The sequence below is a fragment of the Lynx rufus genome, unplaced genomic scaffold, assembly GCF_022079265.1.
Source record: "Lynx rufus isolate CCGP_SWC_20201006 ecotype Redwood Valley unplaced genomic scaffold, mLynRuf1.p SCAF_19, whole genome shotgun sequence".
In the NCBI taxonomy this organism is placed as follows: domain Eukaryota; kingdom Metazoa; phylum Chordata; class Mammalia; order Carnivora; family Felidae; genus Lynx; species Lynx rufus.
Window position 1 is genome coordinate 32868528 of NW_025814833.1, and position 22469 is coordinate 32890996.

Sequence of the window (22469 nt, forward strand, 5' to 3'; positions counted from 1 at the left end):
TAGATCCAGGAGCAAACTTTTTGGTGTGGAAGTTGAAGACATGAGTAGATGAGATCTATTCCCTAGCAGCAAACCAAGTGAGCATATGCTCTGTGGGGAGGGAACGGCTCTCTGAGTAGCAGCCAGGGAAGCTAGGCCAAGGAATTTCTGAGATCTGAAATGCACATGTCCTGGGCGCGCGCGCGTGTGTGTGTGTGTGTATGTGGGTATGCACATGAGCTTGCTCTGAGTGTATGGCTGTGTATGGGGGGTGATGTCCTTCCTGTATGATGGAACAGCAGGTTGTTCTGTGAGCTGTAGAGAAGTGTGAGAATCTGGCTGCCTTGGGAGGCAGATTCTGCAAGAAAAGCACAGTTGTTTGCAAGGACTCTACCACCTAGGATGAAGTTCAGGACAGTGGCATAAAGCAGAGCAGAAGAGAATGGGGAAATAAATAAACAGGTCTGAAGATAAAAGCACCACTTGGATGGAAATTGTTAAAACTAGGTAGAAATGTTGAAATAGCAGATAGGAACTTAAGACTCCTGAATTCTCATCTTGGTCATGCTGGCCTTAAAATGGTCGCTGACATTATGCGACCAAGGAAATGAAATTAATCATATTAAAGGTCATAATCATTTAATCATGAAAAATCTACCGTTGTATTTTAGATTTCTTTAATCATTTGAATAGGTAAACACTGCTATCTCATAATTTTGTGTTGCTGTGTTTTGCAGGATGGTATATGAAGCTAGAGATACATTATGCACATTGTATTTGGTTATTTTCTGCTGTTGCAATGTAGTAAAAACCTCAGCAATTTGGAAGTAGGCAGAAGAGAAGGAGACATCTTGAAATTAGCGGAACACTTGTTTTTTAACAAATGAATTCCAAAGAAAAAATTCTAGGTTCTTAAAGCAATTAAAGCTAATAAAGGAGCTTGAATTCAAGGTCCTGAAAATGTTTTCCTTGATGGGTGATTAGGGTGAGATAATTGTATAAAGCATATTTCTTATTTGCTTTGAAATACGAATTTTGTTAAAGTTGTGTTTAACGTGTCTGGTGGTTTGCATTACTGAGTTGTTCAAGTATATTCCTTACAGTCTGATGATCATTTAGTTTTAAAGGTAGATACAATGAATTGGTTGCTGTCCTTTGAGAGTGCTGGTAACCACCCTACTTCCCTTAATGAAGCTCTGATTATTCTCTTTGCATTTTTCTTTCTCCTGTCTGAAATGCCTCTTAGGAATTTTTTTAAATCTTCAGATGTTCTGGTTTCCAGAGACTTACAAACAAAAAACAACAAACAAAAAAACAATGCAGTTACCCTGGGATGGGCAATAGCTTGCTTGAAGCCATCATGAATAGCATGGTGAGATTTGTTCATGGAGCGGCAGGGGGTGGGGGGCTGAGGTACTACGAAGGGGATTTCAGAATAGCCAGACATGTGTACTTCCCTTTCTCCCCTTGGGCTGGTATCTGAGGTGTGATCAATAACAAATTTATTTTTCCCATGTTACTATTCACCACATTTACATACTTTCTCCCTTCCCCTCTCTAAATGATGGAAGTATTTCATCAGCAAAATTGCAGTACTGCAAGTCTTATATTTTAGCCAAACTCTTTATATAGTTAGTTTAATTGAATCAAACAGCCAATTCAGAGTCAACCCGTCAGCGCAAGATAAAAACTGTCACGTGACTGTTTTTGTGCCTTATTTTAAATCTTTAGTTAAAAAAAAAATAATACCAGTAAAGGAAAGCAAAGGCAATTATATTTCAGTGGAAATTGAGATAATTGTGATATTTCTGATTTATCTGTTCCCTAGGCACAGATAATTGCATCGCCATATGGGACTTGTAGAAATGTGCATTCAAATGTATGTTGAATTTTTAACATACACACAAGTAGAGAGAATAGTATAATGAGTACCCTAAACCCATCTCCAGATTCAAAACCTACCAATATTTTTGCTTCCTTTATCCCTTTTCTTATAGTTTTCATGGAATATTTTAAATCAAATCCCAGATACATCAATACTTCAGCATACTCCTCTGACAGATAAAGTTTCTAAAAACAGTCCATAATAGTATGATCACATGTACTAAAATTAACAATGACTCACTAACATTTAATAATCCATAATCAAATATCTTCTAAATTATAAATAAAAAGGTCTTTTAAATTATTTGCTTGAATCCATTTTCGAAAAATGTCAGCATGTTGCCTTTGGTTTCTATATCTCTTAACCTTTTAATTGGTACGTTTCTCTCCGCGCTTTTTATTTCCTATAATTTATTTGTTGAGGAAACTGGGTCATTTGTCCTATGGAATTTCTTATATTCTGGATTTGCTTTATTTTTGTCATATCCTTGCTCAATTTTCTCTTGGGTTTTTGATGTTTCTCAATTTTTTGGAAGCTCCTTATTTATGAGGGATCTGTGATACATGTTGTAAATACTTACGCCCAGTTTGTCACTTGCCTTTTTATTTTCTTTATGATATTTCAGGTCATTGTGAAAAGGTTTAAAATGTTTCCATTTATTCCACTCTCTCCTCCCATTTCTGTGCTTTCCAGTTTATATGCTTACATTCTTTCTCTTAGTGTTTATACCTTTAAATAGTGTATATACCTCTATTATTTTTCAGATACGAATGATCTGTTTTGACTCTCAGCCATGAAAGATGAGGAACTGAACATATGCACTAATTCTATTTCCCTATCAACTTTGTAAGTTACATTGTTTTTATGTCGTCCATGTTTGAAATATTTACATATTTTTCTGTGACCATGATCCCTACATGTGTTATAATCTTAACATATCTGATAAATGAAAGAAATAATTATTATCTTGTTCAATTTTCACAACTCCTTTTGGTTAGCCAGGTTCCCCCCCCCCACTTTGTAGTTGTTTCTTTTTCAAAACAAAACAAACAAAAAAAAACCCTGAAAACCTCCCAGAACTATATTCCCTGAGTGTTTGAAGGCAAACAGTTTTCTTTCACTAATTTGTCAATATTTAGCATTGAATGTTATTTTGTAGAAGTCTGAGATCACCCTAATATTTTTCACTCATAAGTGATTTGATATTTTTATTGAGTTGTCAGATATTTTTTCTTTACATTGGAACATGGTATATCTGAGTGTTATTTATTATTTGTTATATTTTGTGGAACCTGGTTTGACCATTTAATATGTATGTTCAAGGCCTGATTTGTTTATACAAAACTATCTTAATTATTTCTTTGAATACATATAATATAGACTGATATTTATGCTGACCCCCCCTTGTACCTGCCCTTAATATTTTAAATTTTCTCAGAAATGTTTTCTTCATTTTTATTTCATTCTGCTTACTTTTCTCAATCCTGTTTTGTATGTTTTTACAGTGGTTTCAGGAGTATCCATGTTTATTTGTGTTGCTTCCAATTTGGCTTCATTTCTGTGATAGTTTTGTTTTTCTTCTATGTCTCTGCTGGGTACTAGCAGCTCATGTGTTAGCTTCTACTGACTCCTGCATATTCCTGAATTTCATATCTCTGATTTCTTCTCTTGTTGCTTAGCAATGATTGCTTTTTATTTTTAAAGTTGAGGGTGATATGAGATAGTATGATACTTCATGTCAGTGATATGAAGTCACATCTGTTTCTGGCAATATTTTTCTAGGAAGTCTTATTTGCCACCCCCCCCCCATCCCGGTGGCAGGGTTCCAAGGATGCTTCAGGATCCTGTCTACTCTGTAGTAATGCTGCTCTTCCCCAGTAACCATAGTCAGCCTTCTTTTGTCATTTTCAGTCCAGTCCCAAAATCATTTTCTCTGGCACAAATAATTCAACATTGGTGGCTCGTACCTTGTGTACTTCCCATTTTCTGGAGATGAGACAAATCTGACCTCCTACACCTTTGCTTTAACATTTCACGGGTCATTTCAGTGGCGCTCTCTTGTTTTCATTGTACCTGAATGTACCTAGATGATTTCTGATATTATTTTCAGAGTCAACATTCTGTACTTTCTGTTCTCACCCCACTGCTCAGTAGTTCTGATGTCTCAGTCACCTGAGGTAGTCTGCGTTCCCACAAAGTGTCAAGCTAACTTTTGAGAGGTATTGAAAAAGACTCCACTCTAGGGGTGGGAGAACCTGAAAGGAAATGAAAATATTAATGACTTAGAATATTTTCTCACTACAGGTGTGTGTGTGTGTGTGTGTGTGTGTGTGTGTGTGTGTGTAGGTGTGTGTGTGCACACATGTGTGTTTCAAAAATAAAGTCAATTGTACTATCAGTTTTGGAAACAACTGTTTTTCCCCTTTTGTAGCAAGAAGAAAAACGAAAGGGTTTTAGACACCTGTGGAGTAGAGAGGCTGCTTGTGTAGAAATCTGATCAATATGTATATAGAAAAGGGAAACAAATCTGTTATTCATTGGAATAAAAGTTGGGGACGTAGAAGTTAGTATCAGAAAATGGACCTTTGAAGAAGTGGACAAGTATATCTAGAAGGATGGGTTTATTGTGAGTTGAGAATGGATTGCTCTTAAAGTTTGAGTTCAATGAGAATGTGTTGGTGATCAGAAGACTTGGATCCCTGTTGTGGCTTTGCTACCGATTTGCTCTGCCAACCCCAGACAACTTACTTGACTCTAAACTTCTGTACTAGGGTGCGTGGGTTGCTCAGTTGGTTAAGCATCTGACTCTTGATCTAAGTTTAGGTCTTGATTTCAGGGACGTGAGTTCAAGCCTTGCATTGGGCTCCACATTGGATGTGGAGCCTACTAAAACAAAGCAAAGCAAAACACAACACAACACAACACAACACAACACAACACAACACTTCTATACCTATATCATGGGAATAAATACATCTCTGGACTAATATAAGAAAAAACTGCCTAGTAGCTTATCTTGTAGTCAGTGAATGTTACTTCATTCTCCTTTTCTTCATTAGGTACTGTGTAGTAAAATAGGAATGTAAGATTGACTGTTATAGACTTGCATGTTCTGGTAGAAAGATACTGATCCTGGATTTGGAGTGTCAGGATAAAAGGTATTCAACACATTAAAATATTAATTAACATGTGAACATCATTTAACACTTTAAAAGTCACTTTTGTATTCATTTTCTTCTTTGAGATTCACACCAACTCAGTGGACAAGGATTTTTATTTACCTTTTACAGTTGGGGATAGAGATGCTCAAGGACTTGCCCATGTTAGAAAATGTCAGAATCTGGGCCAGGAATTCCCACCCCAAGTCCAGTGCTCTTTTGATAAATTTCATGCTGCCTCTGAAAGTAGTGCCTCGTTCAGGTTGCTCATGTCTCATAGATCTTTGCTTCCTTGTTTGTAATTTGAAGTATTTTCATTATCGGGTACCTCTACAGGTTTTTCTTTCATTAAAAAAAATAGCTCTTAGAATGAACAACTCCCCCTGTCCCCTCCAACTCTGAACTTCTGTGATCCCATCCCCATTTTATACAAACACTGGGGTACTTGCAGGAACTAGTATGAGCTTTGAAAAAGACGCTGAGAGGGCTGCCTGGGTGGCTCAGTCGTTAAGCATCTGACTTCGGCTCAGCTGAGATCATGATTTCGCAGATCGTGGGTTTGAGCCCCACGTCAGGCTCTGTGCTGATAGCTCAGAGCCTGTAGCCTGCTTCATAGTCTGTGCCTCCCTCTCTCTGCCTCTCCTCGGCTCACATGCTCTCTCTCTCTTTGTCAAAAATAAATAAACTGTAAGAGACTCTTAAATACAGAGAACAAACTGAGGGGTTGATGGGGGATGGGGGAGAAGGGAAAAATGGGTGATGGGCATTGAGGAGGGCACTTGTTGGGATGAGCACAGGGTGTTGTATGTAAGCGATGAACCATGGGAATCTACCCGAAAAACCAAGAGCAGACTTTATATGCTGTATGTTAGCCAATTTGACAATAAATTATATTTAAAAACTAAATGTAAAAAAAATAAAATAAATAACCATTAGAAAAATAAAAAAAGAGAAAGATTCTGGGATTACTCTTTTAGTTTTTAATAGCAACAGCAACAAGAGCAACAATGTCAAACTGTTTATCAAAGGAGATAGACTTAGATAAATTACAATAAATTATATCCCTATATGAGCTACAATGCAGGGTTAAAACTAATATTTTCTTTATATTTAGGAGGGGAAGTTCTGATAGGATTTATTAAGCGTAAAAGTAATTCACAGATACATGTAGAGTATGATGCCATTTACAAATACTTTAAAACCTATGTGTATATGAATGTGTGTGTGTGTGTGTGTGTGTATACAGACACATATAGAAGGTGAAAAGAACAGAAAGCTCAATGCCAAGTTTTAAGGAATCTTTTTGCTCTTTCATTCTATATTGCTCAGCTCTATTACAATGAGTACTAACATAATTTAAAACAAATAGAATTAGCATTTATTCTGGAAAAGTTACGGTGAAAATGAAAAACAACTGTTGATACTATTGTAAAATCATGCTCTTTTGGAAACAGTAATTTATACTGTAAGAACCGTAAACTCATTCACATCCTGTTGTAAAATATAGATCATTGGATTTATAAATTCTGTTATGTTGCTTTAATTCTGCTGGACAGTTGATAAGAAAACTGTGTTTATCAGTGAAAACAGGCTATCCTGAAACATTTACCTTAGTGGTAACTCAGGTCAGTACAGTTGGAAAAAGATACATTCCTCTACTACCTCTCCAGATTATTGTTTCTTTTTCAGCTACTGTTGCCTTAGTTCAGGCCCTGCTTGCCTGCCATGTTTATTTCAATGGACTCCTAGATGACCCTTCTTACAGGCTCTCTTCCTTCTAACCTGTTCTCATTGCTGTTAGTGTTTGTCTTTTTGAAACCTAAATCTCATTTACCACCTTTTTTATTCAAAAATCCTTCAGTGATCCCCATATTCAGAAAATTTTGGAATTCCTTAACAAAACATTTATATCTGGGTTGCTCTTTTAAAATTACCTTTTTGTTGAGTTACAATTAACATACCATATAAAACTCACCCTTTCATTTGGGCGATTCAGTATCTGTACACTATTCACAAAGTTGTGCGACCATCGCCACTGTCTAATTCCAGAACATTTTCATCACCTCAAAAAAGATATTCTGTACCCATTAGTACTTACTCCCCATTACCGCATCTCCCTCCCCTTCCCCCTATTCCTGGAAACCACTAATTTCTGTCTCTATGGATTGCCTATTGAGGACATTTCATACAAATGGAATGATATACAATACATACCCTTTTGTGATTGACTTCTTACACTTAGTATAATACCTTCAAGGTTCATCCATGTTGTAGCATATATCGGCACTTCATTCCTTTTTGTGACTGAATAATATTCCATTGTAGAATGTACCAAATTTTGTTTCTCCATTCATCAATTAATGGACATTTAGGCTATCTCCAATTTTAGCTATTATAAATGCTGCTGCTATAAATATTCATGCACAAGCTTTGTTTCAACACCTGTTTTCAATTCTCTTGGATTATATCTAGGAGTGGGATTGCTAGGTCACATGGAATTCTATGTTTAACATTTTGAGGAACTGACAGATTGTTTCTCCAAAGCGGCTATACCATTTTGTAATCCCACCAGCATTTAATATGGGTTTTACAATTTCTCCACATTCCTAGGAGCACCTATTATTGTCTGTTTCCAACTGTAGTCATCCTAGTTGGCATGAAGTGGTAGATCTCTGTGATTTTGATTTGTGTTTCCCTAATGAGTAATGATGGCGAGTATTTTGTCTTCTGCTTATTGACCATTTGTATATCTTTTTTACAGAAATTCCCATTTTTAATTGGGTTGCTTTTTTATTGTTGAGTTGTTAGAAATACATATTCTGCGTACTCATCCTAATTATTATCATATATATGATTTACAAATATTTTCTCCTATTCCACTGGTTATGTTTTCACTTTTTTGATAGTGTCCTTTGGAGCACAAAAATACTTAATTTTGATGAAGTCCAATTTATCTATTTTCTTTTTGGTTGTTTCTGCTTTTGCTGTCATATTTAAGAAACCATTTCCTAACCCAGGGTCACAAGAATAACACCTACAGTTTCATACTTTTAATGTTTTACATCTATGTGTTCATAATTCTCTGAGTTTTAAGGTTTAGCTCTTTCATTTTGGTCTTTGACCCATTTTGAATCAAAGTTTTATACATAGTGTGAGGTAGTAGCATATATTTATCATTTTGCATGTGGATATCCAGTTGTCCTAGCACCATTTGTTGGAAAGACTGTTATTTCACTCTTTGAATTATCTGGGCATTCTTACTGAAAATCAGTTGACCATAGATGTGTGGGTTTATTTCTGGAATCTCTGTTCTACTTCATTGAGCTGTGTGTGTCTATCTTTATGCCAGTAATTTTGTAGTAAGTTTGGAAATTTGGGAGCATGAGTGTTCCAACTTTTTTCTTCTTCCAAGATTTTTATGGCTATTCTGGATTCCTTGCATTTTAATATGAATCTTAGGCTCAGATTGTCAGTGTCTTCCAAAAAGACAACTGGGATTTGATAGAGACTCTATTGAATCTAGAACGATTTGGGGAATATTGCCATTTTAGCAACAAGTCTTCCAATCAATAAACATTATGTTTCCATTTACTTAGGTCATCTTTATTTTGTTTCAGTGATGTTTTCCTGTTTTTATTGTATGTCTTCCACTTATTTTGTTAAATTTATCCCTTAGTTTCTTATTCTCCTTGCTATTATTCTAAATTGAGTTTTTAGAATTTCATTTTCAAGGGTGCCTGGGTGGCTCAATTGGTTGAGCATCTGACTCTTGATTTCAGCTTAGACCATGATCCCAGGGTTATAGGATCGAGCTCTGTGTCTCTCTGTCCCTCTCCCTGTCCCTCTCCACCTCCCTTCCTCCCTCCTTCCCTCCCTCTGCCCCTGTTCCTCGCTTATGCGCTCTCTTTCTCTCTCAAAAAAAAAATAGACAATAAATTATATTTAAAAAATAAAAAAAATAAAAAAATAAAATTTTGTTTTCATATTGTTGTTAGTGTATAGAAATACACCTGAGTTTTGTTTACTGGTTTTGTATCCTGCAACTTTACTGAACTTGTGTATTAGCTTTAATAGTTCATTTTGCAGATTACATAGGATTCTCTATATACAAGATTATGTCGTATGGAAATAGAGATAGTTTTACTTCTTTTCCAATGTGGATGCCTTTTCATTCTTTTCTTTCTTTCTTTCTTTCTTTCTTTCTTTCTTTCTTTGCCTAATTTCTCTGGCTATAACCGCTAGTACTATGTTGAATAGAGGTGACATGAACAGATATCCTTGTCTTGCTCTTGATCTTAGAAAGTTTTTAGTCTTCCATGATTAAATCTAAGATTAGCTGTGGGTTTTTCATAGATGTCCTTTAGCAAGTTGAGGAAATCCCTTTCCACTCCAAGTTTTTTGAGTGTTTTTATCATGTAAAGATGTTGGATTTTGTTACATGCTCTTTCTGTATGTATTGAGATGATTGTGTCTTTTCTGTTTTTTATTCTGCTAATATGGGGGTATTACACTGACTGATTTTTATATGTTGAATCAACCTTGGCTTCCTGGAATAAATCACAGTTATTCATGTAATACAACCTTTTTATATGTTGCTAGATTTGGTTTGCTAATAATTTGATAATTTTTGTTTGTATTCATAAGGAATAATGTCATGTAATGTGATATCTTTGTATAGTTTGGGTATAAGCATAATATTGGCCTCATAGAATCAGTTGGGGAGTTTTCTACATACATTCCTTTGCACTTGTTTTTTTCACTTAATTGTAAATCTGGAAGTAACTCTCAATTCATAGATAACCATCCTCATTTTGGTGCAGCAGCATAATTAACTTTGTGGATTTGCCCTACTTATTCATAATTCTTTTATGTATGGTCCTATGTACAGGAAATATTTTGTCATGAAAAAATAGCTTTCGCCATTAAAGACTGTGCATATTTTATTTTTATATTTGTGGAGGTATATCTTTAAAGTAAATTCCTGGGAAAAGGCTTGCTAGATCAAAAGGTAAGTGCATGTGTATTGTGTTAGCTATTTCTAAATTCCCTCTCACCATGCTTTTGCCCTTTTACATACCTGTCAGAAATGGCTGAGACTGCCTGTTATCCTGTAGCATTACCAGGATAAAAGCTCTTTTGAATTCTGATTATCTGATAGGTTTTTTAAAGTGGTACCTCAGTTTAATTTTATTTATTTATTTTTTTTTTAATTTTTTTTTCAACGTTTATTTATTTTTGGGACAGAGAGAGACAGAGCATGAACGGGGGAGGGGCAGAGAGAGAGGGAGACACAGAATCGGAAACAGGCTCCAGGCTCTGAGCCATCAGCCCAGATCCTGACGCGGGGCTCGAACTCCCGGACCGCGAGATCGTGACCCGGCTGAAGTCGGACGCTTAACCGACTGCGTCACCCAGGCGCCCCTCCTCAGTTTAATTTTAACTTGCACTTCTCTTATTGTGAGCAAAGTATATTTCCTATGATAAGGGTTATTTTTATTTCTTTTTCTATGACTTATCTGTTCATGTCTTTTGACTATTTTTCTTATTTTTCTCATCATTGAAAACCTCTTTATATCCTTGGGAAGTAGCCCTTTGTTTATGATATAACTTGCATGGATTTTCTTCTAGTTTTTCATTTCTCTTTTACCATTTTTATGTATTTATTTTTTGCAGTGCTGACGTTTTTCATTCTTATGTAGATAAATTCATCATTCTTTTATTGCTTCTACACTTTGAGTTATAGTTAGAAGACTTACCTCACGTCCAGGTTGTATAGAAATTCCCCCCAGTGTTTTCTGTTAATATTTATGTGGTTTCAATTTTTTAACATTTACATTGCTGTTCTGTTTGGTGTTTATTCTAGTGTGTGATGTATCCAATTTAATGTTTTCCCCAAGTGGCTATGCAGGTGTCCCATGCCATTTGGTAAAACATTTATTTTTCTGTTATGTGATATAGTTATATATACTGTATTTCCATGTGTCTTTGTGTCTATGTGTGAACTTTCTGTTTAGTAAAATGAGCCTGTAGGCCTGTTTATCTGCCATTACACACAATCTCCATCATAGAAACTTCAGGGTATGTTTTAACATGTGGTAGCCGTAGCTCTCCTTATAGTGCTCTTTTTTCTCAGGGTTCTTACATGTTAATTTTTCCATGTGAATTTCAGAATCCACATGTCTAGTTTCATAAATAACTCATTATATTTGATGAGATAGCAGTGAATTAATATGTTAAACTGGGGCGACGTCTTTACAAGGTTGAGTTATCCTATCCAAGTGTAAGAGCTGCATTTCCAATTGTTCAGATTTCATTTCAGGCCTTTCAGGGATGTTTTAATATTTTCCTATATAGGATTTGAATACTGCATTTCCTAAGTAGTTTCTAACTGATTTCTCTCTCTCTCTCCCTCTCTCTCTATATATATGTGTGCTATTATTTCTTTGTGCTAATTTTCTCTATATGTATGCTATTTCTTTGTGCTAATTTATGTCATGCCAAAAACTTTAATTTAGCTTTTGTGTTTTTTTATTTTGTTTCTCCAGATAGACTATTATATGCAAAGCTTTTTTTTTTTTTTCCAATTCTCATGCCTACAGTTTTTTTTCTTTTGTCATGAAATTGTAATGGAGGTAGAGGGAATTCTTCCCTTTTTGTACTCCTTAATGACAGACCTCCTGCTTCCCTACCTTCATATTTATAAACACATAGGTATACATTTGTGTAGTGTGTGTATGTGTGTGAGTGTGTGTGTGTGTGTGTGTGTGTGAGAGAGAGAGAGAGAGAAAGAGAGAGGTCATGTTACGTCACAGTGCTAAATTTTGTATAGCCTGTTTTCAGCATCTATGAAGAAAATTTTATAGTTTTTTTTCCTTAGATTTATTAAAATGGTGGATAAGGAATTTTCTAATATTAAACCATCCCTGCATTTCTGGAATAAATCCCATTTGGTCATAATATCTTTTTAACTTTCTTTTTAATGTTTATTTATCTTGAGAGAGAGACAGAGTACAAGAGGAGGAGGGGCAAAGAGAGAGGGAGAGACAGAATCAGAAGCAGCTCCAGGCTCCGAGCTGTCAGCACAGAGCCCGATGCGGGGTTCAATCTCCTGAACCATGAGAGCATGACCAGAGCCAAAGTCAGATGTTTAACTGAATGAGCCATCCAGGTACCCCTGATGTTTATTTATTTTTGAGAGAGAGAGAGAGAGAAAGAAGAGAGAGAGAGAGAAATAAAGCAGGGAAGGGGCAGACAGAGAGAAAGACGATCAAAAGCAGGCTCCATGCTGACAGCAGAGAGCCCAACACAGGGCTCAAACCCACAAACTGTGAAATCATGACCTTCATGAGCTGAAGTTGGACACTTAACCAACTGAGCCACCAAGGCACCCCTGATTTGGTCATCATATATTTTTATCTTTTTATTTTTGATATGTAATTGGAATCTTTTTGCACATATAATTCTAAGTTTTCCATCAATATTCAGAAGACTGGTCTGTAGTTCTCCTGTTTGTGTTTTTACCAGGTTTCTATATTAATACTGTGCTTCATTCATCCAAAAAAATGAAAGTTTTCTTTTTACTATGCTCTGGGACAATTTAAGTATCAGCGAGATTGTCATATTCAGGTTCATTTTAAATCTATATGAGCAAAATAATCATTGCAAGATTAGTACATCAGAATTCTCCAGTGGAAAAAGAAGTGACATTACAAAATACTTTGTTTGATAAATAGTTTACTAGCATTTTAATAATTATTAATTATAGTTAATTTTTGATAATAGTGAACAGCTTAATAAAATGTTTAATACCTTTATATTATATAGTTTGATCTGCACTTCGATTTTATGAATGCATTATACTCATTTTATGGGTAAGAAAACTGAGGGTCCGAAAGATTAAGTAGTTTGTGCAAGGCACACACTTAGTGAATAGCTATAGGAGAACTTAAACGCCTATACTCTGTTCATTCCATACTGGTTCCATGAAATGGAATTCACTGTCTTTATGGCAGTAGTTGGCCAAACATTTTAACCCATAGGTCAGTTTACGTGTGCATTTAGTAAAGAAAAACATCCTTGGTTTTGATTCTATTTTTGTTGTAGTATGACACTAGCAGTTCTCACTACAAGTAGTATCCTTGGCGATGGAAGACAGCAGTATGTGTACGTCTGTTTGTACCTCTGTCTGTCTCTCACACACACACATCCTTTAAGGATATCGTGGGAGAAGATTGCCTTAAGCCATCGATTCATAAAATCCAAATAGGCTTTTGGCATACAGAGTTGTTATTATTTAGAGAACATACTTTTATTTCATAGTATGTCCTCAGTTTACTCATCTGCTTAATCAAGAGACAAGATTGGCTCTATGTTACCAGCCATTTTGAAGACAGGCCTATTAAAAATAAAAACCAAAGCAAACAAAAATTCCAAATATCTGTGAGAACAGATTTAATGTGATGACAGATGCTTTCTACAATATACTGAAATTTCAGAAACAAGCATAGTGCATAATCTCATATATCTTAAATTTGACTACTTGTATTTAAGGTAATGAGGAATGGGAAAATATAAATGAAAAATAATGGGAGAAAATATATTGCATTCAATAAACTCAATAGTGTATCAATGTAAAAATGTACACATTTTGCGGATATGAAGCATGTGCATTTTGATGGATGTTTATCTTGACACTGATTTGTACAAAGAGTTCTAGCAAGTTAGTTAACATGATCGTCTTTATTCCACCAAATTCTAGGAGTACCTGGAGTGCTTTGTCAAATGTAGACTTTCTGCCATGGCCATGCACAAGGTGCCCCCCCTTCCTACTTCTCTTGGAATTCATCTTTCCCTTTCTCTTCTTTACTCAGAGCTCCAGCTACACCAGCTTTTTGAAGTTTCAGGACTGCCACAGTTTTGCCTTCCACAAGAACGTCCACCTGCTGTTTTCCCACCTGGAACAATTTTCCCCACCTCTCTTTCCCTGGCTGACTCCAACATTCTTCTGATCTTACTTCAAATATAATTTTTCCAGATTGGCCTTACCTGGCCAGTGCCACCCACTTCTCAAATGACACCAGTTCACCCTGTTATAAACTCTCAGTATGCTATACTTCTTCCTTGAGGTCAGTGTCCTTGCTTGTCTCATTCTCCACTATAGCCCTAGTACCTAGGTCATCTAGTAGGCACTAGTATATATCTGTTATATAAATGAACGAATGAGTGAATGAATGATTTTAAACACGAGATACTCAGGTCTGGGGAAATCAGAAAATTCAGGCAGCATTACCTTAGTAAATACAAAAGGAAGGAGACTGGCAGGAGCATGCCCTAGAAGGAAGTAAGCCTTTCTGCGAAAGCAGGTTGGCATGGTGCTCTTTTGGTAAATTGTTTCAGCACTTTGTATGTCATGATCATTTCCTTGTTTAATTTGCCAATGAAAAGTAGTAAGCAAGGAGAGCTGGGAGTGGAAATCTTTGTGTGGTTTATCAATGACGTATACAGCTTCTGCTTTCCCTATCACTTGATTGTCAATCATAACATTAAAGTGTCCTACGCTCTGCTGGCGATGCAAGTGCAATAAAACCTTGGATTGCGAGTAACTTGCTCTATGAGTGTTCCGCAAGACGAGCAAACATTTCTAATAAATTTTAACTTGATAAACGAGTGATGTCTTGCAATACGAGTAGTACGTGACGCCGAGTGCCACATGATCACAACTGAGCCAGTGGTTCTTGAAATTTGCTTTGATATATGAGCGCTTTTGATGACAAGCGTGTTTCCGGAACGAATTATGCTCGCAAACCAAGGTTTTACTATTAAAAAAAAAATCAAGGCATCACCATTGAGAACACTGGACTCATGTTTCCACCCTAGGGAAATTGGGAAATGCTACTGATTTAAATTTTAGGCTTAAAGGACACTTTTGGAGAAGGAAACATAACGCGTTTTTAAAAATGTCAATACAACAGACATGTCTGTATGCATACAGTAGTTACCTGTTTTGAGGTTACTTTTCTTCTTTCATACCTCCCAATTTCCATGTCCTTTTTTTTTTGTGTACTTCCCTCTTCCCTTGACTGATGAATCAACCATGGAATGAAGTAGTTTTCATAAGTATGCTTAGCCTATACACCTTTAGGTCTAAAATTTCGAAAGGTGCAGTAAAAAGAATTCTCGATGCAACATTCCATTCTGCAGTGAGCTTGGTATAATTGCCTCTGGGATGGCAGCTACCCTCATACATATGAATGGAACAATAGAATTTGAGAGAATATTTTATTTATGTGTTCTTGTCTGTTAAGCATTGCATATTTAATGCTTTTTGGTTATTTTTAAAATTTCTTTTGTCAGAAGTACCCATGGAAAACTTAAGCATCATTGATAGTAATTTCTAAATTTTCAGTTGGAAGTTATGATAGAAATATTTCTTTGATATCTAGCATTTGCATGATATTCTGCTGTATGGCTGTTGGTGGTCTGGTTCAAATGTTTACTTCCTCAGTGAGACTTTCCCGGGCCTCAGCCTCCTTCCCCTGAACACATATATACGCACATCAGATTCAATCTTGCCCTTTCCTCATACTCCTTTAGCACTTAAATTGGATTATTCCAGAAAACCTGAGGGAAATTTTTTGATGAGTGGCATGGCAGTCAACACGTTTTTAGGAGCGAGAGATAGAAGTAGGAAGAGAGTATGTATTTACTGAGCTTTACTTTGCCCTTTCTCTAATAATGCTCATAACAGAGCCCTGCCTCTGAGAGATACAGTTTCATGGACGTGTAGTCCGGAAGCTAATACGATACTGGAAAATGTCCTGCTTTTCATCTCAGTGAAAGATGTCTCGATATCCTCTTACATCAAGGCATTGCTGGATAGATTTTGAAAAATGCCTATAGAATATAAATAAACTCCTTCAAATCATTGAATGGTAGGTCATTGTCAATTACGTATCTGTTCAATACTTTAAAAATACCTGCACACGCCCTTGAAAACCACAACAACCCATTTTGGTTTCTGGCTGTACATCTAGCTATCCACGATGGGAGAGAGCCTCTTGCAGAGATGTCTCTGGAAAGCAGACATACAACGTGTGGCTTTAGTTTTGCTGACACAATGCTTCAGCTGTTGCTAAAGTAGCTTTTAATCCCTGGGACAAATCATTCTCTTTTGCAAAAAGTAACCATTTGAACAGAGGTCCAGTGTCACTGCAGTTAATGGCTCCGTGATGACGCAGTTCACATCAAGGCTGAAAATGTTTATGCTGTTTTATTTGTTTATATATAATAAATATATAAACATCTTTGTGTCTCTCGGGAGGTATATTAAATCTTTTTCGTAGGGTCGCCTGGGTGGCTCACATGGTTAAGTGTCAGAATCGGCTCAGGTCATGATCTCACAGTTTGTGAGTTCGAGCCCCGTGTCAGGCTCTGTGCCGACAGCTCAGAGCCTGGAACCTGCTTTGGGTTCTGTGTCTCCCTCTCTCTCTTACCCTTCCTAGCTTGTGTGTGTGTGCATGTGGGCGCACTCTCTCTCTCAAAAATAAATAAATAAACATTAAAAAAAATCTATTTTTGTAGACACCGAAATTGAGGTAAGGACTGTTGGAAGTACCTAGGGTTATACTCATAAGCCTTTCCCAGAATTGAGATTAGAATTTAGAATCCCTGGGTTCTTGGTGTTGTTAAGAAATAGTGATAAAGAGAAGTGTAGATGGTGGCAGTTTGCAAGAAGTGAGGTGTACTCTGGGTTTTGGGTGGCTTGCTTAAGTCGATGTGTTATCGATCCCTTTGGCATTTTAACGTTAGGCATCGCTGATGTGACCCCTTGGAGTACTGAGCCTGATAACACCTCTGAACGCGTACAGGATACCGGACTCTGCTAAGCACAGCACATCATTATCTCTAGCTTTTATCGCATTCTTTCGAAAGTAGTAGTATTCTTATGAAGCCCAGTGAGTTATAAACACTTGCCCACATTTTAAGACTGGTGAGCGTCCGAGCCAGGATTCAAAGTCAAGTCTACGTGACCCCCAAAGGCATCACCACACCATGATTCTCTATGAATAATCATAGGCATCAAATGAATATATCATGTAATAGAGTAGTGAGTGTACACGGGAGGGTGTACATTTGAAGGGTGAGTGGCTAGTGTAAGAAAGTACTGCAAACTTGGTGACCTAATATACCATAAATTTGTTCTCTTGCGGTTTTTGAGTCCACAGGTCTGACATTAAGGTGCACGCGGAACTGCAAGGCTGCCTCTTAGAGACTCGAGGAGAGAGAGTGTTTGTTTGTTTGTTTCTTTTCCAGCTTCTGGTGGCTTGTGGCCGTATCACTCGACTCTCTGCCTCTGGAGTCCCATTGCCGCCTCCCTCTCCCCTGTCAAACCTCCTTCGGCCTCACTCTTATAAGGACATTTGTCATTAGATTTAAGGATCATCAGGATAAGCCAAAATGGTCTCCTCGTCTCAAGATCCTTAACTTGATTACATCTGCAAATTCCCATTTTCCAAATAAAGTAGCCTTCCCAGTTACCAGGAATGAGAACGTAGGCATGTTTTTGGGGGGTGGAGTGGGGAGGGGGTGGGTACCAGTCAGCTTACCACAGCGAGTAAGGGGTTTCTGTGGTCAGACTGAATTGCCTCGGGGTCTTTGCCCCCTTTCTTCCAGTTTTGGTTTCCTGGAGGAGATGAGATTGTTGGAGCTCTCTCAATGGCCTGAGGAGATGGGTAGGTCAGATAAATTGAACAAAATTGAACAGACAGGGTTATGTTGAAGCAGTATGGCAGGGTTATTCCTATGGACTGGAACCAGCCAACAGGAAATCATTAATAGAAAAGCTGAAAGATTCTATAGGATCAACTGGTTTTAGAGTGAATGTTCACTGTGTAGACCCTGTCTTCAAGGGGCTCACATTCTAGGCAATATGACGGTTTACCGAATAAGGCATGGGCCTATCATAACAGTTCATCAGATGCTGGGTTTGTTTTCCTACAAATCCACAGCAAAAAAATTAGGTGTTAAGGGGAGAAATCACCATACCGGGGTAAAAACGTGAAGAGCAGAATAAAGCTAAACAGGTATACTCTCAGACAAAATCCCCACCCTTCATCTCTGGCCAGCAATAATCAGTCCCTCCACCACTGGTTTGTTGTGGAGCTGTTAGGACTAATGTCACCTTGCTCTTCTATCCTTGGTGTGTTCCTCCCACAGGCACCCCAGCCTTCCTTGTCTCCGTATTTGCTTTGGACACCTTCATTTTAACCCTATTTCTCAGCTCCTATGCCCTCTGGAAATCAGTCAGTGTTCAGTAAAGTGTTTTCAATAACTTCTCTTAATATTTCCTTCACCTTCTTAAAGGCTAACCGAAATCGGGCTCTCCCCTAAAGGCTGTCACTGTAGGCTTTTTCAAGAGTTGATTATTATTTTTTCTCTAACACAGCCAAACTACTGTTGATCCTGGAGTTAGGGTAGGTATTTTCCTTGCTCCTCCTTGCTGATGACAGGCTGTTCTCCCTTTCTCCTCCTCCCAGCTTTGAATCTTAGACTTTACATCTCCTGTTACGCTTTATGATGGTTAATTTTATGTGTCAACTTGACTGGGCCATAGGGTGTCCAGATACTTGGTCAGACATTCTTCTGGCTGTGTCTGTAAAGGTGATTTTAGATGAAAGTGACATTAAAATTGATAGACTGAGTAAAGCATATTGCTCCCTCTAATGTGGATGTGTCTCATCCAATCAGTTGAAGGCCTGAATAGAACAAAAAGGCCGACCTCCCTTAAATAGGATTAAATTCCTCCTGCCTAAGTGTCTTGGTGCTGGGACCCTGTTGTTTTTTTCTGTCTTTGGACGTCAGTCCGCGGAAGCATTGGCTCTTCCTGGCCCTTGAGCCAGGAAGTACGCCAACACCTCTCTTGGTCCTCAGGCCTTTGGACTTGAACTAGAACTGCATCATCAACTCTCCTGGGTCTCCAGTTTGCTGACTGCAGGTCTTGATTCTGTTTCTCTGGAGAATCCATGACTAATACACCTCTCTTTATTACAGTCGTCTTCTGACTCCTCGTTTACTCCTCAGTCATTGAAGATGTTTGTCCTCATAGCACACTACCACTCTCGTCGATGCAACTCCTGTTTTAATTCTTGGTGACTTTAACACCCATGTAGACGATCCTTTTGACACCCTGGCCTCTCAGCTTCATGACTTTTTTTTCAGTATTTTTTTCCTCACCAAGTGGGGCACTTGTTCCCATGGCCATAACTTATCTTGTCATTATTCATAACTGCAACCCCTCCGTAACCTCAGTGTTAAGCATCCTACTTGACTACCAACTCAGTCCCTCTGGTACCTGATAAAAATTATTTTATCCCACCGGGACCTCCAAAATTCTTTCCCATTCCCCCCTCCCAAACATATCCTCACTTCCCTCCGCATTCAGCTTAGAGCCCGTTGCTTGTTATTATGTTAAACCCCATTGCCTCTCTCTTGTTAATCATACTCGTTTGACAAAATCCCAAGCCCAGTTAAATCAAATGTGGTTGGAGAAACACATACAATCATGCTAAGTGGTCTCACTTTAAATTCAAGATCACCAGCCTCAAGTGGGTCCTTAATGCTGCCTGGCAATTATGCTGTATTTGCCAATTCCATTAGCACTCTCAATGACAATTTCATGCCTTCTCCTTTTTCAAAACTCAAATATTCACTCCCTCCACTTGCTTCCTATTCAACTGAGAAAATAGAAACAATCAGGAGAAATTTTCCTCAGGCTACTATCACCACATCTTCCCACCAACCAACTTCTTTGCCCATATATTCAGCCTTCTTTCCAGTTACTATGGATGAACTATCTATATTCCCAGCTCAAAGCATTGCACTTAATCCCATCCCTGCTCACCAACTGCAGAATCTCTCTCTCGCCATTCTCTTCTCCCTTACCTGTGCCATTAATTTTCCCCTGGATCTTCCTACTAATCTTTCTCCTGTCCTCATAAATAAAACACAACAAAATAGCTCTCTTGGTTTTATTTTCCCCTCTGGCTGCTGCCCCTTTTCACTTTCCCTTTTGTGGCAAAAGCCCTTGGGTAGTCTGGAGTTGTTTTGTCTTCGATTCTTCTCCAATTTGTTCTTAAAGGCTTTCAATTTTACCACTCTGTGCACAATCGATTTTTATAAAGTAACTGTTGTAGGCTGAATTGTGCCCTCCCCAAATTCATATGTAGAAGTCCTGAGCCCCAGTACCTCGGAATGCGGCCTTATTTGGGGGTAGGGCCTTTACAGAGGCCATTACATTAAAATGAGGTCACTGGGGTGGGCCCTAATCCAATAGGATTGGTGTCTTTAAAAGAAGAGAAAATTAGGACACACAGAGGCACACCAGGTGCGTATGGGCACAGTGAGTGGCGGAAAGCCAAGGAGAAGGGCCTCAGAAGAAACTAAACCTGTCAGCACCTTGATCTTGAACTTCTAGCCTCCAGAACGGTGAGCCAATCAATCTCTAGCAAGCTAATACAGTTATCAGTCACATCCATGTGGTTAACCTAAGGCCCACTGTCAGTTTTCACGAAACTTGACTTATCAGCAGTATTTAATATAGTTAATTACTTCCTCCTCCTTGACACAGTATCTTCACTTTGTTTCGAGGATATTTTCCTCTCTTGATTTCCCCCTTACCTCACTGGTTTCTCCTTATCAGTGTCCTTTGAGGACCCCCTCCTCTACTTCCTCAGTTCTAAACTTTGGAGTGCTCTGGGATTGATTCTTGGACCCTCTAGGCATTTCTTATTCATCACTCCCATTACTACCACTCTGGTGCAATGTATCATTTATGGCCTGGATTATAGCTATATCTTTTTTTTTATTATATAATTTATTTTCAAGTTAGGTAACATACAGTGTACACAGTGTGCTCTTGGCTTCAGGAGTAGATGCCCATGATTCATCACTTACAGACAACACTCAGGGTACAGCTGTATCTTTCTAACTTGACTCACCACTTCCACATTGGACTAGCAGTCTGTTCTCCCCATAGCAGCCACAGTGATATTTCTGAAGTATCATATTACTTCTCTACTCAAAACCTTCTAGCGATTCCTCTCTCCACTCGGGTGAACGCCTTACCATAAGGTCCTCTTGCTCCAGCCTACCTCCTTAACTCCTCCGATGACCCTCCCCTTTGCTTATTATTCTCGCCGACACTGGCCTCCTTGCTTCTCCTGGAGTATGACAGACATGCTTCCACCAGAATGTATTTCCGTTTGCTTCATTTTGTCACAAATGGACTTTGCCCAGATGGCTGTGTGTCTCTGTCCTGAACTTCTTTCAGGACTCTGCTCAAATGTCACCTTCTCAGTGAGGCCTTCCCTGACCATCCCGTTTAAAATTCTAATGCCACTAGCAGCAGTCACTACTCACATCCTCTGCTTTTCCCCATAGCATTTATTACCATGTGACATAAATTATGAGTTACTTACTGTACCTACTTACCACACACACTCAAATAGAAACTCCACGGGGGCATGCATTTTTGTCTGTTTTGTTCACCATTGTATGCCCACCTCCTAAGACAGGACCTGGCACATATTTCGAGTCCCATGAGTATTTGTTGAATGAATTACCAAATGATATTAATGGCTCCAGATTCTATCGTAGAAGAGTAAGTTATGAGAAATAAAAACACTCTCAAGATTATTTAGAATTCAAAGGAAGAAGATGTTGGGAACCATGGATAGAAATCCAGTCCCGTAATTGCTTTTTTCTGACAGTGATGCCTTAAAAGTTTTTACATTAAAAAATCCACTTGTTTTAATGGCTTCAATTTGGGTGTAAATTTAATAGTTTCTTGAGGTTATTTTTTTACCTCAAGAAAGGCCACTTAGCACTACCCATGTGAGGAAATAAGAGGGGTGTGCTAAAGGGATAAGATGTTCGAGTATCACCCACCGACACAGGACATTGTACAAGCTGCTTTTCATAAACACGATTTTTCTACGTCCTGTAGAGCCCGAAAGCATTTATTCTGAAGTACTCATGGTATTATAATTGCCCCAGTGTCCAAACGAAGCTTCCCAAAGCAGAATCATTACTTAAGAAAGTCCACGAAACCTGCTGTGAAATATAAATATGAAAACTCCTTTCAAACCGTTTGGCTAGACATTATGTTAGCAGTAAGACCAAAGTCTTAAAAACTTTTCTGTGTCCTTCTGGGCTGTTTATCCCATTGTCTTAGCTGCTTAAGTGATTCAGGAGATTTTCTCCCTTTGTATTAGTGAGGTCTATTTCCTTTTCCAACCTTCATCAGGACTTACTGAATGATTCTTTGGCTTAGGTCCTAGCATAATGTCTGACATATTGTAGGCCCTCAATACATTTTGAATGAATAAAGAGGTATTTATTTTTAAAAATTCAATATCTTTTGCCTGTGTTTCTCAAAAGGGAAATTTGCA